The sequence below is a fragment of the Anabrus simplex genome, chromosome 7, assembly GCF_040414725.1.
Source record: "Anabrus simplex isolate iqAnaSimp1 chromosome 7, ASM4041472v1, whole genome shotgun sequence".
Taxonomy (NCBI): Eukaryota; Metazoa; Arthropoda; class Insecta; order Orthoptera; family Tettigoniidae; genus Anabrus; species Anabrus simplex.
The window spans coordinates 168,561,284-168,584,311 of NC_090271.1; the positions used below are offsets into that span (position 1 = coordinate 168,561,284).

At 39.5% G+C, this 23,028-nt stretch overlaps 1 protein-coding gene across 2 annotated transcripts in view; it reads right to left on the minus strand.

The window, feature by feature from the left end:
* Positions 1-23,028, minus strand: part of LOC136877008 (uncharacterized) — a 64,906-nt gene that overhangs the window by 32,511 nt on the left and 9,367 nt on the right. The window contains exon 2 of one of the 2 annotated variants that reach the window (XM_067150798.2): positions 13,609-13,674. The exons of the other annotated variant lie outside the window; for it this stretch is intronic. The gene's annotated coding sequence lies outside the window, so the exon portion shown is untranslated. The remainder of the gene's footprint in view (positions 1-13,608; positions 13,675-23,028) is intronic. 2 annotated transcript variants of the gene reach the window in all.

The window sequence follows — 23,028 nt, forward strand, 5'->3', positions numbered from 1 at the left end:
GATTTTATCCAAGTATATGCACCTCAGTCATGCCCAAGAGAGTCTAGAGGAGTTCTTGGAGGAACTGGAGAGGTGCACTGAAGATAAGGAAGTGATGATAATGGGAGACATGAATGTCCACATAGAAACGGAGAGGCAAGGTAAAGAAGAAATTTGTCCTTTCAGTTACAGAAATAAAAAATGCAAGAGAGCTACTACTAGATTTTTGTGAAAGGAAGGGATTAATTAGTTGGTAATACACGATTCAGAAAGAAGAACAGCCAAAAAACCTAGATTATGGCTGGGGACAAAGGAGGGGAAAAAAATGACTGATCTGATTTTAGTTGAGGGAGAAAAATGCAGACAATTGGAAGATGTGACAGCTATGCCAAGAGAAGATTTTGAAGGAGACCATAAAATTGTAGCAGCTAAAATTAAGATTTGGTAAAATAGTGAAATTAAATAGACAGGAGGCAGAAATAAAGGTATGGAAATTAAAGGAAAATGAAGCTCAAGAGAAGAATGGAAAAGCTGAAATACCAGAAGGTGTGCGCAAGATGGGTGCCACGCATGCTGACTGAAGACCACATGGGGCAACGAGTTGATTCTTCCCGCACATTTTTTCAACGCTTTGCAGCCGAACAAGACAAGTTTTTGGACTTAATTGTCACAGGAGATGAAAACTGGGCGTTCCACTTTACACCCGAGACCTAGCAACAATCGCACCAGTGGCGACATCCCTCTTCGCTAAAGCCACGGAAATTCAAGCAAACATGATCTGCCGGTAATGTCATGACAACTGTGTTTTGGGATTAAAAAGGGGTATTGTTGGTCGACTTTATGCCCGCTGGGACCACAATTAACGCCGACATGTACTGTGAGACCCTGAAAAAACTCAGACGGGCAATTCAGTATCGGAGAAGACGAATGTTGAGCAAGGGCGTAAACATTCTCCGTGAAAATGCTCGCCCGCACGTCGCCCGGCAAACCGTTGTTCTCCTGCAATCACTTGTTTCCTAACTTGAAAGAACATCTGGCTGGAAAGCGAGCCAGCACCGACGACGAGGTGAAAGATGAGGTTCACAACTTCCTGAACAGCATGGTGGCGAACTGGTATGACATGGGAATACAAAAACTGTCACAGCATCTACAAAAATGCATTGACCAAAATAGTGATTATGTAGAAAAATAGCTAAATGTTCAAGCTGCAAAATGATGTAAACCATTGTAGAAATAAACATGTCTATGTATTTATAAAAAAAAAAATTGGAGACCTTATTTTTGGGATTACCTTCGTAGATTGTAAATCGGAAGAAATCTGCAGCAGCTTGGCACAGCGTTTTGTGCAAACATGCAAATAACTGATTCTATAATGGACTTCAGTTCTCCCTCTGACAGGCTCTCCATTCTAACACCGAAATGTACAAACAAAAGATACATGTTCAAAACACATGGCCCCATAAACTAAAAACCAAAGAAATCCTGAGAAGTGGAAGCATTCTAGGACCAGTTAGAGACCGAACTACAGAAAACTCCAAGCAACAATGTAAAATTCTTATGGGTGATTTCACTGCACAGTTTGGAAGAGAAAAACAGTTTCAGAAAACAGTTGGCTTCTACCTGGCTCATAAAAGAACAAATACAAATTGTAAAAGGCTCATTGAACTGTGTGAAATGTTTGACCTTACTCATGTCCACTTACTTCAAGAGACTTCCAAGGAAAGAGGAAACTTCCTGCTCTCCACAAAAAAGACCTCTGTGAATATCAATTGGATCCTGCTGCTATCTCAGGACGAAACATTAGACAAATTATGATAGCAGAAGTTCGGAAACGAGCCACATGCTGATCACATGCATAAAATTCAGGCCTCTTCTATTAAACAAGGAAAGGCTGCTTCTGAATAGGGTCCTAAAAGTAAACCATGAACAGCTGCAAGGAAACAGGAACGAGTTTCAAAGACTGCTGCAGGAAAGGAAAGTGGAGACCTGGGAGGATATCCAGGAAAATATGGTAAATGCAACCAAGGAAATTGTGCCATTACATGTTATATGTAATAAATTTCATTACAAAGTGCACGCAGACACTGATGGTGGACCGAAGACTATGATGAAGCGATTGATAGAAGAGCAGATGCTATACAGCATGGTATGATGACAAAACTAATGAGAAAATCTGAGACATACAAACCAGTGCGCCAAACCAAAAGACACCAAATCTCTGAGAGGTTCCACAGCATGGAGGCAGAGTTTAAGAAGAATATTAGAACCTTCTACAGGACTGCCAAGCAACAATTAAATGGGTATTAAGCATCAAGGTTGAGTTTTCAAAGGGAAGATGGAAAACTGGCAGTGAAAAAGGATGAAAACTGCAAGATTCTGGCCAGTTACGTTGATAAACTGATAAATTGTAAAGAACCCAAAGATAATGGCCTAGGAAAAATCAGGAACTAAGGAACAATGATTCAATCTCATCAGACGAAACAGAATTTCATAAAATAATTGCAAAACTGAAGAATAACAAAGCCACAGGTGAAGACTCAGTAACAGCCAAATGATGATGAGGGTGGAGAAATCATAATTACAACTTTAATACGATGAGTGCCAGACCAAAATTTCTGGGATTGTCATCTAGTGCCACGAGTCAATAGCACCAAGTTACTCCGTGGTGCCACAACGTCCACAAGCTTACACAGTAGTTAATGTCCCAATGCCTGGCCATACCTACCTTTTCCTTTGAAGGAACACGTTATACGTCATTTCATCCGATGTTGTGTCCATCCATTCGTTAAGCTGACTTGATCTACTTAAATGCTTAGTCATTAAACCTTGCTGAGCATTACGGTTCGTTTTCTATACCATTTAATTTATTACTTCATCCATAACAAATAAACAATAAAGGTCATAAGGCGAGACTTCGGAATCATTAGCCATCCCTGTTGTAAGTGCTTCCGCTCCTTGGAAAGGAATGTCACACTGAGCACCAATGCAAGGTCTCCAGTTGTTGTTGTTGTTGCTGTTGTTGATATTATTGTTCACGGCTGTTCCTTGTAGCGAAACCCTATCCTCATTTTTCACTTTGAGAGTCATTTTCAGTACTGTCTGAACTGTCACTATTTTCTACAATCTCATCGTGTGTACTTGGTTCAAAATAACTGTAACTACATTCTTAATCAAAATCATCTCTGACTTGTTCAATAAATCGCGACTATCTACACTAGGTCTTTTACTGGTCGATTTACTCATAATGATTTGAAGATAGCAAAGAACACTACATCTCCAAAGATTTGGTAGTGCTGGGCTGAGTAGCTTAGGTGGTTCAGGCGCTGGCCTTCTAACCTCAACTTGGCAGGTTTGATCCTGGCTCAGTCCAGTGGTATTTGAAGGTCTCAAATATGTCAGCCTCGTGTTGGTAGATTTACTGGCACATAAAAGAACTCTTGCAGAACAAAATTCCAGCACCTCAGTGTCTCCGAAAAACCGTGAAACGTAGTTAGTGGGACGTAAAGCCAAAAACATTATTATTAGATTTGGCAGTGATCTTTGTAGATTTCAAAAAAGCATATGATTACATCGGCAGGGAAGAACTCTTCGACATACTGGTAGAACTACATAAAATCAACTTCATGGTCTGTATCGCACTTTAACAGATTCACAACTAAGTATGTTTTATTTTTCACCTTGTCAATACATTAGTTGCTTAAGGCAACTTCTTGGTTAATAGTGGTACATGTTTCGTATATTATTAAAATTTTCAGCCACATAACACTGTTCAGATGAAAAATTCATATATTGACAAAGTATCAATGCTCTGAGAGAAAGCGTCCTTAAAAATAGCATAAGATGATTTGTCATTTAATCTAATGTATCGACAAGGTGGAAAATAAAAAATACTGAGTTGTGAATACTGGTAGAATTCAAAGTAGACGCCAAACAACTGAAATTATTAAGCAGACATTAATGGACACCTGTTCAGAGGTAAAATTCATGGGGGAGCTTTCTAAAGAGCTTGAAATCAAAAAAGGGGTCAGACACGGTGATGAGCTACCTCCAGTTTTCTTCAACTGTGTTTCGGAGATGACAATCTGCAAAATGAGGAAAAAGAACTGGATAAGAAAGGACTTCTCAACCAAGTATACACTGGAGGATCAAAAAACGGTATCCAGATCAACTGCCTTGCAATCCTGTCTAGAAACACTGACACAGTTACAGAGCAGATAAATACAGTATATTAAAGCAGGAAGCAGATAAAGCAGAACTCCAAATTTCCTTTGAAGAAACCAAATATATGACCGACATCAAAAGAGTTGACAGCTTCATCTACTTCAGGGAAATTGTACACTTGGAAACCAGTGAAAAAGAAGCCAACTACACCAGGCAAGCGAAGATGGACGCTGCATTTCGCACAAGAGAAAAGGTGAGCTAAACTAAGACACTACAACACAGTGATAAAAAAATAGTGCCTGTATGCTAGAGAATGTTTTTTAATGACAGGAATGTCGGGGACTAAAAGGAGCCAAGAAATTTGAGAGAAATATCCTTCGCAAGATAATGGGTCCAAAAACATGGATGGCCAGTATAGGTTATTAGGAAGGGAAAAACAGTAGCAGAAAAGTGAAAGATTGATTGAGTCAATGAGGAAAAGACAACTCAATTTTTATGGACATCTGTTTATAATTGACTAGCAATTACCCGCGGCTTCGCTCGTGTGGATTTCGCAATTTGATGAGAGTAATCACTCCTCGGCATTATACTACGAGACTATCTGAAAATTTCTAAAGTATAAAAACTCACCCAAAAATTGAGTTTCATTTACCCCAGAAATGGGGTTAAGACAACCATGCGACATAGAACTCTACATTTGAGAAGCAGTCTTCTCTCAAGTCAAAAAATAAATACATGTTTCTATGTTTTTAAAGGAGATTCCAAATACCTATTCACACATCTCTAACATATTCAGTTTTTGAGATATACATTGGTATCCCCATAGAAAGAATTCAACCCCTTTATCAGTCCTCCCCCTGCCATCTAAGTGTATTTTCCGAATAAGAGATTCCAAATATCAACTTTTCACGTCTGTAACAATTTCAGTTTTTAAGATATTAGTATCCTCATCAAAAATAATTCAACCATTTTTCACTACATTTCACCCCCTGTTAAGTGCCCTCTCCAAAAACAAAAAGGTACAGGTTCCTGTATTTTTAAAGGACCTTCCAAATACCAAGTTTCTTGTCTCTAGCATGTTAAGTTTTTGACATATAATGTAAAATGGAATGGCATATGGCTTTTAGTGCCGGGAGATCCCAGGACGGGTTCGCCAGGTGCAGGTCTTTTGATTTGGCACCTGTAGGCGACCTGTGCATCGTGATGAGGATGACATGATGATGAATACAACACATACACCCAGCCCCCGTGCCAGGGAAATTAACCAATGATGGTTAAAATTTCCGACCCTGCTGGGAACCGAACCCGGGACCCCTGTGGCCAAAGGCCAGCACGCTAACCATTTAGCCATGGAGCCGGACGACATATAATGTAGATATACCGGTACTCATTTTAAAAATTCACCCGCTTTTCCAATTATTTTCAGTCCCTCAATTAGATTTTCTGAAAAGAAAAAAAAAAAGTGTTTCATTATTTTTGAAGGATATTTAAATACCAGTTTTCATGCCTGTACATCTGTAAAATCTGTAACATCTTCAGTTTTTGAGATAAAGTATACTCATAACGTATTTCAACTCTTAATTTACTTATTTTCAACCCCACGCCCCTTACGTTGATTTTCCTAAAGAAAAAAAAGCCAAATGCGTGTTTCTTTATTTTTAAAGGAGATTCCAAATACTAATTTTCACGACTGTAACATCTTCAGTTTTTGAGATATAATTATACCCATAAAAGTAATTCACCTCCTTTTCACCCCCCTTCCTACATTTTAAGTTGATTCCCCCTCCCCAAAGGTGCATGTTTCTTTATTTTTAAATGAGATTCCAAATACCAATGTTCATGTCTTTAATATTTTTAGTTGAAATGAAATGGCGTATGGCTTTTAGTGCCAGGAGATCCCAAAACGGATTTGGCTCATAGGCGACCTGCGCGTCGTGATGAGAATGAAATGATGATGAAGACAACGAAATTAACCAATGATGGTAAAAATTCCTGACCCTGCCAGGAATTGAACCCGGGACCCCTGTGACCAACGGCCAGCACACTAAAAATTTAGCCATGGAGCCGGACAACACTTTTGATTTTTTGAAATATAAGTATCCTCACACAAAGAATTCAACTAATTTTTCAATTCATTCACCCCCTTAGGTGGATTTTCCATAGACAAAAGAACACGTGTTTCTATCCTTTGAAAGAAGATTCCAAATACAAATGTTCATCCTCTAACGTCTTCAGTTTGTGAGATATAAGTATCCTCATAAAAAGGATTTAAACTCCTTTTTCACCGCCCCCATTTTGATTCCCCCCCAAATGCGTATTTCTTTATTTGTTATTTTTAAATGAGATTCCAAATACTAATTTTCACATCTATAACATCTTTAGTTTTTGAGATATAAGTATCCTCATACAAAGTATTCAACTAATTTTTTAATTAATTCATTTTTCAAACACAAAAGATCACGTGTTTCTTTAGTTTGAAAGAAAATTCCAAATGCAAATTTTCATGTCTGTAACATTTTCAGTTTCTGAGATATAAGTATCCTCATGAAAAGAATTCAACTCCTTTATCACTCCATCCCTGCCCGTTAAGTTGGTTTCCCCCACACCTGAAAACCTTCAGTTTTGAGATATAAGTTTCTCCAGAAAAAGGATCCCATTTTTTTTACTTCCTTTCACATTCCCCCCTCAAGTGAATTCCCCCCCCCAAAAAAGTAGTACTCGTTTCTTTAAAAGAGCTTCCCAATACCAATTACCACGACTAACATCTTCAGTTTTCAAGATATATGTATCCTCGTTTTCACGGTGGTAACATCTTTAGATTTTTTGGTATATATATATTCTTACAAATAATTTGACTAATTTTTCAATTCTTTCGCACCAAGTTCTCCCCCCCCCCCCCCCCCCGTTAAAGAGTTCTTCCCTAAAACCAAAGAATACGTGTTTCCTTATCTTTAAAGGAGATTCCAAATACCAATTTCCACGTCTGTAACATGTTAAGTTTTTGCGATATACGATATACTGTAGACATGCTAATTTTAAAAATTCACCCCCTATTTTCAGTTCCCCTTAATTGGATTTTCCCAAAGAAAAAAATGAAAAAAAAGATATTTATGTTTCTTTACATTTACAGGAAATTCCAAATACCAGTTTAAATCTGTAATATGTTACATGTCTGATATAATTTGCAGATATAATCTTTTTTTAAATTCACCTTGATTGTTGCTCCTGTTCACCCCCTATACATCGGATTATCCAAAAACGCAAAAATACGTGTTTATTTTCAAAGGAGATTCCAAATTTCAATGTTCATGTCTGTAACATCTTCAGTTTTTGAGATGTAAGTCTCCTTATAAAAGGTGTTCAACCAATTTTCCCCCCTCTTTTCATCCCCCTTAACGGGAACTTCCAAAAACAAAAAAATACATGTTTCCTTATTTTTAAAAGAGATTCCAGACACCAATGTTTACGTCTGTAAAATTTTAAGTTTTCGAGATATAGATATCCTCATTTTAAAAATTCACCCCCCTTTTCACCCACTTAGTGACGGAATATCCAAAAATCCTCCCTTAGCGAGCACCTACATGTTAATATGAATGTATCCCCAAAATTTCATTTCTTTATGTCCAGTAGTTTTGGCTCCGCGATGATGAATCAATCAGTCAGTCAGTCAGTCAGTCAGTCAGGACAAATTATATATATGTAGATGAGAAAAGGCTCACAAAACAGATTTTTAAAACACTTGACAGTAGACTAAAGTCTCTGAAAAATGGTTCAGGGAGATAAGAAAGAATCTTGAGTAGTCCGGATTAAATCGGGACGACATCCTAAACCAAAGTATAGATCAGTGATCGACAGCTTCAGAAGTTTCCATGACAAACAGAAACTGAATAGGGGATGGACAGGCTGCCAAAGAAAGAATGCAAAGAAGGTTTCAAGTAATATGTGACTGTTGCTTAATGTGGTCTCAAATGGCTGTGAAATAATAATAATAATAATAATAACAACAGAAGACAGGAACACACTACCGAACATCCTACGTGACAGAGGATTGGATTCTACGATACATGCACTGGTGGGGGAAACACTGAAGGCTACAACCGCTAGAGTACGATACCGGAGTATCGAAATTAAGACAGGGGTCCGACAAAGGGATGGTCTGTCGCCAATATTATTTAACCTAGTTTTGGATGAAGTGGTGAAGCAGTGGAGACAGTTGAATAGAACCATAGGAATTGAAGGTGTACAGATTGGATATAAGACCAAAAAAATGTCATAGTGGATTGCCTTGCCTTCGCAGATGATATGGGGTTGTTACATGAGAAGGAAGAAGACGCGAAGTTGGCACTAGCAAATCTAGCCGAGACTGCAGCAAAGGTTGGTCTAAAAATAGCCTGCAACAAGACGAAGGTACTGAATACGAAGACCGATTGGAATGTAAAAGGCTAAGTGGTAGAGAGAGTCGACAGCTTCCAGTACCTAGGTGAGAACATCACGAGTAAAGTACAAAGCAACAAAAGTACCACAGACAGAGCTCAACTGCTGCTGAAACTACGATATGCAGCCATGACTACATATGGAAAGAAGAACCTCTCGAGGAACGCCAAACTGCAACACTACATGATAACCATCAGGAATGCTGCATTATATGCAACTGAAACACTGACACTGGGCAAGAGAGCATGCATTGGAGAAGGAGAAGGAAAGAAGAATCTTGAGATATATATGGGGCACCAAAAAGCAAGGTGAAATCTGGATACACAGATCAAGGCAGGAACTATATGAGAGTATAGAACCAATCTCGAGTGTGATAAGAAAGAGAAGGTTAGGATTTCTTGGACATCTCATGAGGATGGATGACAGAAGGCTGATGAAGAAGATATGGAATGCAACCTGCTTAACTGGAAATAAGTGGATGAAAGAAGTCAGAGAAGATTGGGAGACTATTGGCATAAATGAAAAATATCCACTTATAATGGCACAGGATAGGACCAAATAAAGAAAGCTCATGGATGGACGGACACCAGGATCCAGATTCATATCACGAAAGCAGAGAGAAAGAGAAGGAGTGAGAGAATGAAGAGGTACTGGGAAGAAAGAAGACGTGCCGAACAAGTCACTCGTGATCCTCAGGGGTCGTAACGAACCAAATAGAATTAGTGATTTAAGCCCACTAGGAAGCGCTTATGACTAGTTCTTTTCGGATGCTCGCTTTCGTTCCCAATACCTCGAGTCCTGATATTAGTTTTTCCTTTTTTTTTTTTTTTTTTTTTTTTTTTTTGCTATTGGCTTTACATCGCACCGACACAGATAGGTGTACTTCTATTATAACGTTCCAAATTCAAAAGTGTCTCATTGTTTAACACTAGAACGGCCGAACATTCCTCATACCTATAAAGGCCGCAGGCGGTCATTTTGACCGCTGCCGCTTACTGACATATACCTAGGATCCAGGATCTGGGAAACATGCGAATGTTCAATAATTTCTTTTAAAACAACAGTAAACCATTAGGATGTACTGTATACAGATCAATCCATTGTTAAATATTAATAATTGTTCATATTCTCTCACTTCTAATATGTAACAATGAAATATTTTGGCGGACTTGCTATTGAATGCCTTTGTAAAAAATACGGTAAAAGTAACAGTCTCTATTTGTTTACAAGCCTATTTAGGCACTTGATAAACAATATATGCAAGTTATTACCTTAAATGAACATTTTCCACAGACTACTTTGTTGCACGAAGAACATGTGTCAGAGGTTTTGTTCTGTTTACAGTTGGAGTTCACTTGACATTGTTGTCGCTTACGACTGGCACATTGAACCTGAATATGAGGCTCAGGCTGAAGTGTAGGGAGTTCAATCAACCAGGATCTTGTCTTCACAAAATCAGATCTTAGTTCTTGTATTACTTCAAGAATATAATCATGTCGAGAGATTCTCTGTCCCGTAACTTCCTTGTAGACTATCCATGAATTTATTGCTGCTAGATCAAGTACGTTGTAAAATACATGTACAGGCCACCTTCGGCATCCAGCTCTAGTGGAGTATTTACGCGCCATTTGATCAGCTACATCCACACCATACTTAGTTCTGTTATAAAATTCAGTAGTACTATGAAGCTTCTTGTTATCTTCACTGACTTGAACGCTTGGGTGTAGAGTGCTTAGCAGAAGCACATTTTTGTTCACTTTCCCTTGATGTACTGTGAGAGTAGTGTGATCTTCCTTCTGAAGTACGACAGTCTCGTACAGATTCATACGTAGTGCTTTGATTGACACCGGGATTTTCTTCCTCACTCAATTGATTGTTCCAACAATACTAGTTTCCTTCTCTTTCAGTCTCTCAGCCAACTTTACCGATGTAAAGAAGTTATCAGTGGTCACATTATGTCCTGTCATGAGGTATGGGTCCATAAGTTTCATGACAACATTTTCAGGTAGTGACTCACTGGCGGGTTGTATTTCGTCTTTCCCAAGATAAGGAAACCCATTGCACACATACTTAGAAACAACGTCTACAAGTAGCCAGAATTTTATGCCAAATTTATCTGGCTTGTTGGCCATGTACTGCGTGAACCTGCACCGAACTTTGCTGGGGAAGAGTTGTGCATCAGCTGTGACATTCGCTCCTGGTTTATAGCATGCATAACAATTCTCAATAAATCTATTCCATGTAGCTGAAGCCAAAGCAAATTTATCTGTCTGCAAACGAGTGAATCTAGTTTTCCGGAGATCAACGCGCAGATACCTTAGAATTTCTTTGAACCTGTTTCTTGCCATAGTGTTAGTGAAAACAGGGGGACCCCATAGAGAAGACCACATATGATCTATAGCTAGACTAGTAAGTTTATAAGCTCCACGGGCATATAACAAAGCAATGAAAGCATCTAATTCTTCCAAAGAAATAGACCAATTATTATCCATTGTCTGTCTACGAGTTTCGGTCTCTGTGCACATCTTTATATGCTTCAACATGGATGCGTCAATGAATAAACGCCAGGCACTAACCTTGCTATTAGTCTCTACGTTACGCTTAGCGTGAGAAGTAGGCCTCTTTCAGTATATTCTGAGCAGCCATCCTTCCAGGGGTGTTCCCACTACTGTCGATAACAGTCCAAATAATTGTTCCATCCTTACCACATAACTGATCCCCTGGTGCAAATGAAGAAGACTTTACCAGTTCATGACCTCCCCCACCTCGTCCCCTTCCTCTTCGAGCAGGTTGTCCACTGCTAAAGAGATCGTCCTCTGCTGCAAGATTCACGGCTGGTTGAAGGAGTAACTGCGTCTGTCGTAGGTGCGAAGTCCACTGTGTGCATATTTTCATCAGCCGAATCACCATCACTATCCGACATATCACACTGTTGAGGTATAAAATCCTCATCGTCACTCATTGCGTCTATATCTGATAATGTATCTTCGTCACCTGATTCGTCTTCTCCTAGGTTTTCAAGTTCTGCTAATAAATGAACAGGAGTAAGTTTTCGCCGCCGAGCCATTATTACGCACTATACGACACAAGGGACAAGCACTAACTCGTCCACTCGCAACCACTACTAGAGGCATACTATTTAGTTACATCATAAGCCCCTATAGCACCACTTGTAAATATATCACAGGAAGCAAGCAGTGAGCAGAATAGAGCTCTCCGTATCAAGGAAGTGAAGCGGTCAAAATGACCGCTTATGGCTTTCCTAGGTATAAGGGACAATATCCGAGTTCCCTTATCATCTACGGATGTAATTTTTGGCGTGAATGTACATAACCCTAAAAGATTAAAAGTGAGAGTATAAATGGCTGGGTGTTCTTATTCTAATGTTTTCAGGATAAATCAAGATAATTATTATTCTAATGGTACAGTGTTTGTAGTGTAAATATGTAAATTTAAAATTGTCTACACAAGTTTGTATGTAAATATTCAGTAGAGTTTATGTACACATGTGGAGAGGGAGGCACTTCCGTGCATGTGGGGCTTGCCCTTTCTCCACCTACCACCCCTAAATTGTACATGTACAATTTAAGGAAAATAAATAATAATAATAATAATAATAATAATAATAATAATAATAATAATAATAATAATAATAATAATAATAATAATCTCGTGCGTAAAAAATTACGAGCGTGGAAATACCTTGAAATTCGCTAACGGTCAAAATGACCGCTCTGGCCGTTCTAGTGTTAAGAAGCCATTCTCGTGGACAGTCGAGAATTATTGTGAGGACGCAGAGCACAATTTTCTGCGAAACGTTAAGAATTTCACCTTATTTTCTTGACACGGTACAAGCCCAAAAGCCTATACAATATCATGTCTATACAGACAGGTCTTATTGCGACGATGGGACAGGATAGGAGTAAGACTGGGAAGGAAACGGCCGTGGCCTTAATTAAGGTACAGCTCCAGCATTTGCCTGGTATGAAAATGGAAAGCCATATTCAGGGCTGCCGACAGTAGGATTCGAACCCACTATCTCCCAAATACTGAATACTGACCGCACTTAAGCGACTGCAGCTATCGAGCTCGGTAAGTTTTTTCCTTTCTTTCCTGTGAAAGAGGTTTGCGAGATTTTACAACTTTTGGTAGAGGAGAGTAACTTAGTAGTGCTGTAGCCAGCCCCAAGCCAGAATAAAGTAGGATGGTTAGAGCGACTGGCAATCACTCTGTAAGAACCATCAACACAACACTCCTGAATAAGATTTGGAGCGGCCAACCTTGAAGACCTTGGGTCTTCACCCTTAGTAAATCCCTTTATTAGCTCTTATGCAATGATAAACGACGACACAGATGTCACTAACCCAGGGATTATTCAATCTCCTGCCACCAGTGGTGGCGCATTCAGGCCTTGGGATTCTGGGGAGCCTGAACTCATCCTGCTGGGAAAATCGGAGCTCCCTAATACCACTAAGTCAAAATAATAATAATAATAATATGACCTCAGCTTACCATAAGCAAGATTTGACACTACCTGGCTGTCAACTAGTAAATTTCAACATTCCATTTTACTCCAGGCCTACTACATTGAAGAGTAAACCAAATCTCTGGCTGAGTTTTTAATTAATTTTGTTGGGTAAACCCCAAATGTGTCACCAGACGTCTTTAAATACCAACATTGTACGACATGGAGTAGGTTATCAGAGTTTCCTTCCACCCTTCAAAAATCCAACTACCTTTGTCAGGTTTGAACCCACCATCTTGGGATCCAGAGGCCAACTCTAACACTGATCCACAGAGGCAGCTAGCAGAAAATAGTATTTTCTGATGAAAGCCATTTCAATGTTTGCAGCCAGTGTGTTCCGTATGTGTGTAAAAAGCTATTCAACAAGCACATAAACATCGACAAAAACAAAAAAAGTGATGCTTTGGGATGTGTTACCCACAAGGGATCAGTCCCTCTTAAGGGAACGATGATCAATGACCAGAACATGGAAACCCTTTGAAGAAGAAGTAGAATAGTGCCTGAATTACCAAAAAATATCTCTACATAGCGATGATATCCTTCAACAAGATCTTGCACCATGTCGCATACGTTACCTGAAAAAAAAAAGTGAAAAAAAAATTCTTAGATGCCAATAACACCCAAGTTGGCCATCAATTCACCCAATCACAAATGAATAATTCATTTATAAGAAGAGAATGGCAAAAGTGGATTGATCATCAAAAGCAAACATCAGTGGTTTCATAATGAAATTAAGAACATCGTGCAAAACTGATGGAATCCATGCCAAAACATGTTAGTACAGTTCTAAAAATGAAGAAGGTATTAAAATATGATTTTTTATGAGATGCAGAACTGATGTTCAGCCGTCACCATGGTGTAGGGGTAGCATGCCTGCCTCTCGCCTGGAGGGCCTGGGTTCGATTCCCGGCCAGGTTAGAGATTTTTCTCTCGAACTGAGGGCTGGTTCGAGGTCCACTCAGCCTACATGATTAGAATTGAGGAGCTATCTGACGGTGAGATGGCGGCCCAGAATAACGACCGAGAGGATGCGTCGTGCTGACCACACGGCCCCTTGTAATCTACAGGCCTTCGGGCTGTGCAGGCCAAAGCCCTTTCAAGGGCGTTAAGTACTGTGGGGTTTGGTTGTTTTTTAGAACTGACATTCATTAGCTTTTATGACTCATTACAGGATCCCATTTCTGTATCTTGTTCGGAACTATTCGCACACTACTGTAAGTACCTAAAATGGTCTACCTCCTCCAATCTCGTATTCCCAAAATAGCATTCAAACTTCTTAGGTTTCCTTCCAACCGAAAGCTTATATTTCAGCTGCCGAAACTCAGCATTTATAATTATTTTTTCTATCTGCTAGATGATTAACAAAATTAAAGTGGCTGAATAATACTCCACAAAAATTTCATAGAAATAGTTACAAAATAAGGCCTTCCCCCTTTTTTTTACTGCCAAAACTGTTAATGGATTTATATCATATAGACCACACTAAATTTGTTGTAATATGACAATATGCAGGCCATCATTTCACAGCAGTGAATGATGAAGGCCTACATGAAAATCAAATGTATAATTTTCAACCAGCATGGCAAAACAGGAGATAAGAATGCTGAAGGAGCAATACTTTATACTATTTGACTCCTCTTCCTCCTCCTCCTCCTCATCATCACCATCAGTGGATCCTTCCAGTGCGCTGGATACCTAGGATTTGTGTGAATGATATACCTCCATCGGTTCCTGTCTTTAAATTACTACTCTCATTACATCTTCCAATGTCTCTCCCATTTTATTAGATTTTTAATTTGGGCCAACCACCTCCTTGTGGGATGTCCAACTGGTCTCTTTTCCAAGCACCATCCTCTCTAAGTGATTCCTGGGGATCTGCGTCTCCGGCATTCAATTTACATGGCCACACCACTTCAGCCGTGTAGCTCTGTCTTTCCTTCACTGTCTAGTTCACCTGCATATTCCTTCTGATGTAATCATCCTTGATTTATCTTGTCAAAAGTAGGTTAAGTTCAATTTCTCTCTCTCTGTGTCACCATCACACGAAAATGGTTCAACAAAATTTCTCGAAACTCTGTATTAAATTCAAGGAGAACCACAGTGTGCACTAGGCTATACACTGTATTATTTGATTAGTGGCATATCAATATTAAGGGGGCCCAAATAGAAAATGTGAAATTACTCAGTTAATATTAGCTGTATTGAAAAACTATACATACTGAAAGCTGTGAAAAATATAATTTCTTATCTTTTATAGTGCTTCTTTTACCATGCAAGGAATAATAACGAACATATTTACAAGTATTACATTACTTCTAAATCGTCTTTTTCTTTAGCATTTATCCTGCTTGGTTGCAGGGTCCACTACTTGGATCTGCTGTCTTAATTTAGTTCCATCCTAGGCCGCATCTGGATGGACATTCTTGCTCTTGAGGTCGTTACGTAGTGTGTCATCACTGCTTATGTTGCCCATTTGGTCTTCAGCCGATGACCTCCGGGTTGTAGCCTGCCTTGACAATTGTGTTCGCTCGTGCTCGTAAAATGTGCCCAAACTATCGGAGACAGCTCTTGCACATTTTCTTGGAGATAGATGCAATGCCAAACAATTTCCTGATGCTGCCATTAGCTGCATTCCACCTAAGCATCTTTATCAGTTTATCACTCGCAGCAGATTGTCGCCATCTAGTTTGATGGTTCCCATTACGTGTGTGTCTGATGTAATGTACTGTCTCCATTACTCTTAAGCCAGCATTCTATCTCAATTGTAGTCGGCCAATATTCGCAGCCATAGTGCGACAGGACGGATGACAGAATGGCAGACTTTTTTCTCTGCAGCTGAAAGTGACTCTGGTTGTTCGCCACTTCACCCAGGCTACATTAATTCTTGTGTTGACCTCTTCAACGAGCTGGCCGTCCTCAGCTATTGTGGAACGAAGATATTTAAACTTTATCACTTGCAGCAAATTGTCGCCATCTAGTTTGATGGTTTCCATTATGTGTGATGTAGATATTGATACCCATAGGGAACCTAAAATATTTGTCCCGAATGAGTAAATTTATAATACCAATATAATGGTCCGTTATTGGACATTATAAATTTTCCAGCTAACTCATTCTTGGTTGCCTGCGTTTCGCCCTCGTGTGCTAAGTTAGGCTCGTCAGTTGGAACTTAGCACACCACCCAAGACGCAAGGCTAGTGCATACCGTGGAGGCCACTGCATAGGCTACTTGAAGCCACCAGCAGTGCCAATGCATGTAGATGGTGTGCTAAGTCCCAACTGACGAGCCTAACTTAGCACACGAGGGCGAAACGCAGGCAACCAAGAATGAGTTAGCTGGAAAATTTATAATGTCCAACAACGGACCATTATATTGGTATTATAAATTTACTCATTTGGGACAAATATTTTAGGTTCCCTATGGGAATCAATATCTACATCATATGATGGCCAGGCAGGCATCAATTTTTGAAAATGAGACATAGCTCTCATAGTGCATTGGCACTGCTGGTGGCTTCAAGTAGCCTATGCAGTGGCCTCCACGGTATGCACTAGCCTTGCGTCTTGGGTGGTGTGCTAAGTACTAACTGACAAGCCTAACTTAGCACACGAGGGCAAAACGCAGGCAACCAAGAATGAGTCAGCTGGAAAATTTATAATGTCCAATAACGGACCATTATATTGGTATTACCCATTATGTGTGATGTCATGTACTGTACTGTTTTCTTCTTGTTGACACATAGGCCATATTTCACCAGTTTGTCACTCCATTCTTGAGTTTGGCGTTGCAGAACTAGCTTATTCTCTGAAGCCATCAGGACACTGTCACCATAGAGAAGAGCCCACGGTAATAGTCGATCCAGGTAAGGTGTCACAGTGTCCATGTGACAGTGTCCGAGTTGAATAGGAGTGGTGATAGAGCGGAACCTTGGTGTATGTCAAAGATGGGAAATTCTTAAAATGGTCCTACAGTAGTTTGGACGTAGATCCTCAGTTCTGCATAAAGTAGCTGCACCCAGCTGACAAATATTCAAGCATACCATGATTTCAAGGCGCTAGCCAGATAAGACTGTGCTGTACCCAATCAAAAGCTTTCTCGAGGTCCAAGAATGCGAGATGAAGCAGCTTATCCTTCTCATGGTGTTTCTGGACAAAGAGCTATGCAGCATGAATGACATCAGTTGTACAGCAATTCTTCACAAAACCAGTTTGGTTGCTGGTAAGCTTAATGATCTCGCAACTCTGTTTGTTAAGAACATACTCAAAGGCCTTCGTAGTGTGACACAGCAGCAATACTGGGCGATAATTAACACACTCAGCAGGAGTTAATTTTTTAAAGATTGGTATGGTGAAACTCCATTGTCAGTCGGGATTTGTTCCCCTCTGATGACCTCATTGAAGAGCTGTGCTTGCCATCCTGCTACATCCCAACAGTGAGAATACCATAGTTCTGCTGGAAGATCTCCAGGACCAATGGACTTTGCTGGCTTCATTTTCTTCAGAGCAGCCGTGATGTACTCAGGCCCTTCGGCAACAAAAGTGGTCGGGATTGGCAGGTGGGGGAATTCGATTGAGATCTTCTGGAAGTAGTTTTTCCAGCATTTTCTTACTTTTTTTAACAATCAACCCAAGTGTTACCATTTTCATCATTTATGCTGTTGAATCGATGGAGGTCTTCTGTTTTGTAATGTCTTTATGGGCATAGTTAAGGCTATTAGTCCTTCTCTTACATTAAACTAATTATTATACACTAGATTCATAATTAATACTATTGTAATTACAGTACCAGTCAAAAGTTTAGGACCACATTAAAAAAATCATGAAGTTCCATCTAGAACCTAAAATTGTGCTACTAGACCTCTGTATTTTTTTTTTTCCTGAGCTCTCGCATGTAATATGATATACATAGCCTGATTTCAGTGATTTATGCCAAGTATTGTATAAGTTATACATTTTTAACTGTTGGAAGATCACATCAGAAAGTCAACATATTTGGAAATATTATGTACTAAATACTAAATTATGTACTAATTGGTTTCAAGTATCACCACCAAGATTCTTTTATATACTTAGCAATAGTTGGGGGGCATTTTAGTATAAATAAAAAACTTCCGAAAAAATATGGCACCGATTTTTGTGTTTTATTTTTTTTCAAACCAACAGTAAAATAGTATATTTTTCCTTGTTCTTGTCATAGCCCTGGTTCAAAAAAAAATAAAACACGAAAAAAATGGTGCCGAATATTTACAGAATTTTCATAGTTATACTAAGTCTACAAAAAAATCTTGGTGGTGATACTTTCAACCAATTAGAGTACAAAGTACATTATATTACCAATTTTGTTTTTTTGGTGTGACCTCCCAAGAGTTAAAAATTCAAAAATTCTACAAAATTTGGCCTACTATAATGAAATCAGGCGACACACATCCCATTAGATGTGAGAGCTCAGAAAGAAAATTACAGAGGTCTCGGGGCACAATTTTAGGTTCTAGATGACATTCCGTGATTTCTTTATGTGGTCCTAAAATTTTGACCGGTACTGTAATACTAAAGAAAGCATAGTTAAACACAATCAAAGTATTTTATACATGGGCAAGTCAATAAGTATCTGCAACTTTGCTCTAATTGTCTTTAGGTTGGCTCTATGGCGGTGTGTGCTCACCAACCGCTAGATGGCACTGTTGTCTACGTCTGTGGTAGGTTTCAGCGTTATCATACCAGCTTGCACTGTTGCGATGTAAAAATGGCCGCGCCACTCTCTGTTTACACCAAGGAAGAACAGCATTCCGTAATCCGTCTTTTGTGGTCTGAGGGTGTACCAGAAGCGGAAATTCATAGAAGACTTTCAGCACAATACGGGACAATGTTTTGCCTGAGCGAAGTGTTTACCAGTGGACTGAACAGTTCAAAAGGGGTCGCACAAAGGTGAAGGATGGGAAAAGATCCGGGCGTGCATCTGCAGTGGTAACTGATGCTAATATTGAACAAGTGCGTGATATGATCCTGAATAACAGAGAAGTGACTGTCAATGATATGCACATTAGCCATGGTTCTGCATATGAAATCGTACATAACAGGCTTAACTTTCACAAAGTCTGTTCGAGATGGGTTCCAAAACAACTCAACGAAGAGCAGAAGCACAATCCTGTGAGAATGTCAGCACCTACTGGACCGTCATGCTAATGAAGGTGAAAAGTTTCTGAAACGGATCATCACTGGAGATGAAACAGGAGTTCACCACTTCGAACCAGAGAGCAAATGTCAGAGCATGGAACAGTAGTATCCAGGATCCCCAGTCAAAAAAAAAAAAGAAATTCAAGAGTCAACATTCTACAGGAAAAGTGTTGCTCACAGTGTTTTGGGACTCTCAAGGGCCAATCCTGTAACATTTCCGCTCTGGAGTAAAGTGGACTGGCTAGTCGTCAACCAGGACTTGTCATCCCTCCCTTGGTGCTGGTTATCAGCTGAGCGTGACGTCAATAGTGCGGTTTCCCTGTTTGAGGATTTAATATTTACCACCATTAAACAGCATGTACCTTTCTCCAAACCCAGAACACACAAATATCCCCCCTGGCTGAGTGCCGAAACTAAATTGCTACTAAAGAACAAAACCCGTGCGTGGTCACTCTGGAAGTCTATCCCCAATTCACACACGTATAATACTTTTAAACACCTCAGGAAAATCTCAAAATTGCATCTTAAAAATGACTACAACCGGCACATCACTTCTATAACTGGAAACCTTAAAAACAACCCTAAAAAGTTCTGGACCCTAATTTCGTCACGCAGAAAGTCACCCCGGATACCACTCAATCTTAAACTACATAGTGATGATGTCCCAACTGAATTAAGGTCTCAAAAATTCAATGAGTACTTTCACTCTACCTTTAGCCCTCCTGCACCTATCACAGAACTACCACAGATCAATAGTGTTTGCAGTTACTCACTGTCACAAATATCAACGACCCCTAACGAAGTACAAAATATTCTCAGTAGTCTCCCAACAAACCGCTCCACCGGGCCCAATGATATTAGCCCTATATTCCTCAAAAATACTTCTGCATCTCTCTGTGCACCGTTATCTACAATTTTAAACCTGTGTATGGCTACTGGTACATTCCCCGACAGCTGGAAACAAGCTGATAACACACCTATTTTCAAATCTGGCAACAAATATGATATCTCATCATACCGCCCTATATCTATCGTTCCAATACTATCCTCTGTCCTCGAAAGAATAATCCACCGCCGACTCCTCTTTTTCACACAGCCGTACATATCTGAAGAACAACACGGATTCACTCCCGGAAAATCATGCCTCACTAACCTCACTGTTCTCAATCACCACATCATTTCAGCAATGGAAAATAAATCTCAGTTAGATGCAATCTATATAGATCTGGCCAAGGCATTCGACTCAGTGGATCATGCACTTCTTCTTCATAAGCTCGCTACCAGATTTAATATCCATGGCCCCGTCTTGTCATTGATAACAAGTTTCCTCTCCGGCAGAAAACAAAGAGTGGTACTCCCTGAATCTGCCTCATCATAGTTATCTGTGTTATCAGGAGTATCTCAGGGCAGTATTCTGGGACCCCTACTCTTTGTTCTCTATATCGATGACATAATTTTTTGCACCGGAAATAGTCAGTGTTCCCTCCTCTTGTACGCCGACGACCTGAAAATTCTAAGAGAAGTGTCTACGCCTGATGACTGTGACGAATTACAGACTGTTCTCAATTCGTGTGGTGACTGGTTTAAGAAATGGAATCTTTCTCCCAATTTTAAGAAGTGCAATACAATCTCCTTTTCATTGCTAAAGCAAGGAATGAACACTGCATATACCATCCACGGAAATACATTGCAATCGGCTTCTCAGGTAAGAGACCTAGGTGTTATAATAGACTGTAAACTAACCTTCTCTGCTCACATTCACTCCATAAAATCCCGTGCTATGCGTACTCTAGGCATTCTTTACAGGTTTACTGAAATTAATGATATTAACGCCTTAAAATTATACTTTGCCTCGTATGTTCTCCCCATTATTGACTTTTGTTCCCCTATTTGGTCCTCATCTGCTATCACAAACATATCTCAACTAAATAGTATTTTTAACTTTTTCACTTTCATTGTTAAGACTTGCAATCCTGTTTTTAAGAACAAAACTAAATCTGACATTATGAAATACCTGCGTATACTTGACCTGAGAAGCCGTTTACAGTTCTCTGATCTATGTTACCTTCATAAAATAATCAATGGCTACACCAAATGTAATTCTCTTCCGGCGTACTTCCCTATACACGTTCCTCCCCGGCCTACACGCAACCGGCGCACCCATCATGTGTCTCATCCGCGCCTAACCTTACAACAACGCTCTATCTTCCACCATCTCCCTACACTTGGTAATTCACTACCCGATATTGACATATTCACACCTTTCTCATCCTTCAAACAAAAAATTAAAAGATTCCTTTGAAGTCCTCTCCAGGTTTTCACTTTCTTCCGTCCTACCAACCCTTGACCTTTCTTCTTCCTAATTTCTGAAACCGACACTTGCCAGTTACCGTTGTCATTGTTGTCACATTGTTACTGTTAAAATTGTTAATTATTGTTGTTACTTAATATTGTTGTTTATACCTTTGTTATCTTTTATACTTATTTAAACTTATTATTATTATTATTATTATTATTATTATTATTAGTGTAAAATGGCCCTCCATAGGCTGTATCTAATAAATAAATAAATAAAGAAAGAAAGAAAGAAAAGGAGGGAAACAGTAAACAGTGAATGTTAGAGTGATATGCTGGTAAACAAGCTAAAACCAGCAATTCGCAACAAACGCAGAGGTCGATTGTCGGAAGGATTTATTCTGTTGCATAACAATGCACATCCACATACCACCGCCCACATCGCTCAAACTATTCAGATGCTGCGTTTCAAGGTGTTGGAGCATCCTGCGTACAGTCCCAATCTTGCCCCGTCGGCTTACCATCAGTTTGGTCCACTTAAAAATGCTCTAAGAGGCCGTCGATTCAGCTCCTATCAACAGGAGAAGGAAGCGATGCATACGTGGTTTGCTGCGCAACCAAAAACTTTTTTTCCAAAGGGTATCAGAAAGCTTGTGAAACAGTGGACCGTGTGCATTGAAAAGCACGGTAACTATGTTGAAGAATGATATCAATAAAAAGTGTAATCTTCTTGTAATAAATTATAAAAATTGATTGCAGATACTTATTGACTTACTACCAGGAAAAGGGGGAAACAGTAAACAGTGAATGTTAATGTGATATGCTGGTAAACAAGCTGAAACCTGCAATTCGCAACAAACGCAGAGGTCGATTGTCGGAAGTTCTCCTTTTGTTGCATAACAATGCACGGCTACATACCGACGCCCACATCGCTCAAACTCTTCAGACGCTGCGTTTCACGATGTTGGAGCATCCTGCGTACAGTCCCAATCTTGCCCCATCGCATTACCATCAGTTTGGTCCACTTAAATATGCTCTAAGAGGCCATTGATTCAGCTCCAATCAACAGGAGAAGGAAGCGATGCATACGTGGTTTGATGCGCAACCAAAAACTTTTTTGCAGAGAGTGTCAGAAAGCTTGTGAAACGGCGGACTATATGCATTGAAAACTATGTCGAAAAATGATATCAATATAAAGTGTGTAATTTTTTGTAATAGATTATAAAAACTGATTGCAGATATTTAATGACTTACCCTTGTAACCGAAATAAAATTCCACCCAGTGAGACATACATACAACAATAATTGTACCACGAGGGTACACCCGCTCCATTCATTCAAATGAAGCGCCTTGAAAAACGCCATCTTCAATATAAACTTGCAACAACTTGTGCAAAAAGTTTGGATTTTACTTCACAGATGTCTAAACTGAGTTGATTTGTCTTTGTTTTTTTTTTTTT